We start from the raw sequence: 4,925 nt of genomic DNA, 5'->3' as shown, positions 1-4,925 counted from the left end.
GTTGTTATTCGCAGCGCTCCAATGGAAAAATCCGACTCTGTGTTGACCGCCACCATCTCAACAACAATAGTATAATTGACAGGATTCCCCTACCCAAAATTAATGAGATGGTGACTTGCCTCAATGGTGCGAAGTGGTTTTCCACTATCGACCTCTCATCAGCATATCATCAAATGTTCTTGTCCAAAGCTTCCAAACACCTTACATCATTCATAACTCCTTTTGGTTGTTACCAATTTGCTCGCATGCCTTTTGGCCTTGCATCAGCAGTAGCTGTGTTTCAGCGCCTGATGTTCCACCTATTTAAAAAGGAGTTGGGAGTAACCTTTTTCAAGATGATATCCTGATATACGGAAGAACTAAGGAGGAACATGATGCTAGACTAATCAAAGTTTTGAGCATATTAGTGAGTACAGGACTTACCACTGAATTTCAAATTCTTCTACAATTGCTCCTTTCATTAACTCTTTTACTTCTTTTTCTACCAACTCTGACAGCTCCGAGCTGAACTTTATCATTGGTGGACAGTGAAACTGTACCAGCTCTTCTATGAAGTCTATTCGATAACCCAAAACCGTCTGCAACACCCAAGGATCCCTTGTTAATACACACCAATTCTTGTAAAATTGGGCAAGTCTGCTGCCCAACCTTACATGGGTAACAAAAGGGTCTTGTCTTACCTGCCCTTCTCGGCCTTCTATTTCCCCTAGAACTTCCTCTCTCCTTCTGAGGATAGAATCCTCCAGGTTGATATCCAGTCTGTTGTTGGTAATTATAGTTGTAATTTCTGAATCCTCTGGCAAACGAGGCCCTTGTGATTCCTTGACCACGCCCGGGAAAACAACCTCGACTCTCCCGGCCCTTCCAAAAACCCAACGGTCAAAAACGTTCTTAATATCTCTCTGAGATTTCTCCAAAGAACTGAAAGCACCCGCATATTTGCTCGACTCTTTAATAAAAGCTTCTTCAAAAAGCATTCCATTCACATCGGATCCACCCTCATTGTTGGCCAATTCCACCAACTTTGGATCAATTTTTAAAAGAATGCTCTTCCTTCTTTCAACTGAAATTGCGGTGTTCGCGTTACCCAACAAACACACCGCTCTCTGAATCCACTCTCTTAGTTCTTCTATGTCCAGATCTTTCTTATCAACATAGGCCTCCTCAGCCATATCGAATATTTTTGTTAAAGGACCTGTTAGGTCAAGCAATCTGTCCTGACACATCTTCAACCCTTTATCCAATCCCTTCTTGGGATCCCTACCACCTTTTGCTACAAAAGCAATAATCTTTGCATCAAGCTCAGGTGTCAAAGCAATCTTATTTGCTAAACTTGGTCTAGGACACTCTGAACGAAGTCTCAACCTCACGTCCCTAGGTATCTGTTTTCTGAGCCACATCTGGACATACTCTACAACATGTGGAGCCGGGCTTCATTCAGGTGATAACGGGTGCTTTATCATCATAGGATCAAACATAGACTCCCCTAAAGGATCTATTACCCCAGCACTCTCTTCATGTCTCTGTTTTGTTCTAGACTCAATGTTTTTATCCTTATCCTTATCCACCATTTCAACTTCTGAATCAAAATCTGAAGAACAACATGACTCTATTTCCGCACTACCCGAAGACTCATCACATAATACGGTAGTATGTCTTTTACTACCATGACCTCTTTCTAGGTCACCATGTGTGTCCTTGACACCTGCCTGTTTTGCACGTTTCCGCAAAATACCTGAGTCTTGGTATGCAGCTTTTGCTTTTTTACAACCCAAACCTTCTGAATCCACGTTCTTTCTCTTCCTATTCACTTTTCCACCTTTCCTCTCCAACACCGGAGCTTCACCCGCTGACCAAAAATGTTCCTCCTGGGTATTAAAACCACTACCCTTCTTAAATTCTTCAAATTTTTTATCAATTCTTGAATCCAAATCACTTGCAACCTTGTTTAACATAAGAGTAATTCTCTCCTCCATACTTAAATTTGCTTGTGTCAAAGCATTAACTTCTGACATCCTGAAATACTCTAATTTACAAACTCTCTATTCAGACTACTCTAACACCTAAAACTCAATAACTAAAAACTATATAAGTTGTATTCAACTTAATATAATGTCCGACCTTCAAATCTGCACTTTCTCCGTTTTAAAACTATTAATTTCAACAGCAAACACTTAAAAATATAAACGCTCCTAATATCACCGATTTCTTTGCTATAAATACAGCTTTCTAGTACTCCAGAATCTTCCGACTCTCATTGCCTGAAACCCTCTAGTCAGTTTCAGTCAGAAACAGAAACTCGACGCATACGTCATTACCGAAGCATGTACGTGGACGTTGACCTCTGCACATGCGTTCGACAACATGCAGACACCTAGAATGTTCCTGCCAAGGCTGCTCTGAATGGAATCCTCCTACGTAAATATACAACGGTAGGCTTCAGTTACAACTTTAAAATGTTGAATCAATCGTCTAGACCTTTAACACAGCCTCAAAACGAAATCTTATATTACTAGACCCGTCTTTAAAAACAAAACTTTACATGCATAGCCTTTTATAAATACCCAACTTAACCTGTAAAATCGTAAACCAAAAAAATGAATTTTAATAAAATCCAGATTTTCTGTCCATCAGGGCTGATAAAAATCTACATTTTCCAAGTGTAAATTCACATGTGAAAGTGTAACTTATCTTGGCCATGTCATTGATTGTAACAGTGTTAGACCTAAACCTTCCTTTGTTTCATCAATTGACAATACTCCAACTCCCAATAGTAAGGATGATATCAGATCCTTCCTTGGTATGGCGGAATTCTGTGCCTAGTATGTTCCGAATTTTTCAGACAAATGTTTTAACATTCGTCAAATGCTTAAGAAAAATGTGAATTTTTCATGGTCTACTGAATGTGATAATGATTTTACAGCTATCAAATCTGCTATTGTTAATGCTGCTTCTCTCAACAGTTTTGATCCTGCTGCAGAAAGTGTGGTCACCACTGATGCTAGTAGTAAGGGTTTGAGGGCAGTTTTGTCTCAATATGATTGTAAAGGCAAAGAACACATCATTGCATTTGCCTCTAGGCCCCTATCTCCATGTGAGGAGAAATATCCTATAATTGAGAAGGAAGCCTTGGCATGTACTTGGGGTCTCAATCATTTCAAATCATTTACGCGGGGAAAAGTTTGCACCTTAAGGTGTGACCACAAGCCCTTAGTTAAAATATTGACCACTTAAGGTTCCTCTAATATTTCTTCTAGACTCGCTAGGATTTCTATGTGAATGCAGAGTTTTACTTACAAAATTGTTTATAACGCCTGGCAAAGACAATTTTGTTGCCAATTTCCTTTCTAGAGTGCCTGTTATGATGGAAAAATGTGAAGATGACAAATGGAATGATTTTCAGATAGCATTAATTTATGATCAAGGTCGCTCCGCTATCAACAAGATTGAGTGGGAAACTAAATTCTGGACTGATGGAACACTGTCTAAAGTGGTATATTTTGTACTAGATGGTTGGACCCGTAAAGACAATTTGCCTGATGCTGTTAAATCCTTTTGGGGAGTCAGATCTAAACTTTCCTTTTGCGATGGATTTTTATTAAGGGGTGTGGGATTTGTACCTCCTTTGAATCTACGTGCTTGGAATATTGAATTATGTCATGAAGGTCATTCAGGCATTACCAGAACCAAATCTGTACTTAAAAAATTATTTTGGTGGCCTGGATTGGATATGGAGACTGAAAGAGTGGTTCGGAACTGCATAGCTTGGGGTAACTCTGATAAGTCTTTAAAAACTTTTAGACCACCTATGGGTAACACTGTTGTTCCAAAGGAACCTTGGGATACTGTGGCTATTGTCACTTTTAATCTTATGGCATAATGCCCTTTGCATTCTTTTAATAGTCCTTTTTTTTGCACATACTTGTTCCACTCCTGTTCCATTTTTACCCCGTCCTGGTGAACCATCAATTAAATGGTCTGATTGGAAAGTGTATTTTTTAAATTATATTGAAGCTTTAGAAGAAGAATAAGATGATGCATTTTCACAAAATAGGAAAAAGAAAATGCTTCTACACAGTCTTGGACCTGAAGGCAATAGAATGTTTAACCAGATGGAAAAAAAGGTTAGACCTGATGGCAATACTGCATTCCTAGACGCACTGGATGACTTAGATACACATTACCATCCTCCAGTTTGTGTAGGAATAAGTAGATACGAGTTCTTCAAAAGGAAACAAAGGAAGTCAGAGTCTGTTGAAGATTATGTGGCTTCTCTAAAGAAGTTAGCCATCAATTGTGAATTTAGTACCCTTCATGATGGTTTCATTAGGGAACAATTAGTGATGCATTGCAACAACACCTCCATTCAAGAAAAACTCTGGACTTGTGGTGATTCGCCACTTAATGAGATATTTGCAATTGTTAGAAAGGCAGAGATGTCTAAGAGGCGCGCCAAAGTAGCTCTTAAAGATAGTGATAAGGAAGACGGATTAACAGTAAGCAAAGTGTCTCATAATTATCCAAAAAAGAATAACTATAAAACTTCCTTCTCTTATAAAAAGAACGTTAATCCTGGTCCGTCTTTTAAAGAAAAAAAAAGTAACACTCCTAATTGTTTAGATGTGGTTTTAATGGACATTATGCTAATGACCCAAAATGTCCAGCTTTAAAATCAAAAAGCAGTTTTTGCAATAAAATTGGACAATTCTCTAAAGTTTGTAAATTTAAATCTGGCAAGGAAAAGAATGTAGTGAAATGCATTGAAGATTCTTGTGAGCCGAATATTGAGAATTATGATGCATCAAGTGATGATAGCATCTTTTGTATTCTTGATTATTGGGAGGATGAGAATGCTGATCTAAATGTAAATTTTAGATCCAAAAAACCTACTTGTGACATCTTAATAGGGGGAGTCTTGATTAACA

At 38.4% G+C, this 4,925-nt stretch overlaps 1 pseudogene; it reads right to left on the bottom strand.

Moving 5' to 3' along the window:
- Positions 1-419: 419 nt before the first annotated feature.
- Positions 420-2,015, bottom strand: LOC147692715 (uncharacterized; annotated as a pseudogene).
- Between the last annotated feature and the right edge of the window lie 2,910 nt (positions 2,016-4,925).

Source organism: Lissotriton vulgaris, chromosome 9 (assembly GCF_964263255.1).
Source record: "Lissotriton vulgaris chromosome 9, aLisVul1.2, whole genome shotgun sequence".
NCBI lineage: Eukaryota > Metazoa > Chordata > Amphibia > Caudata > Salamandridae > Lissotriton > Lissotriton vulgaris.
The sequence above is the reverse complement of the archived record's forward strand: the minus strand, read 5'-3'. Positions and strand labels throughout refer to the sequence as shown.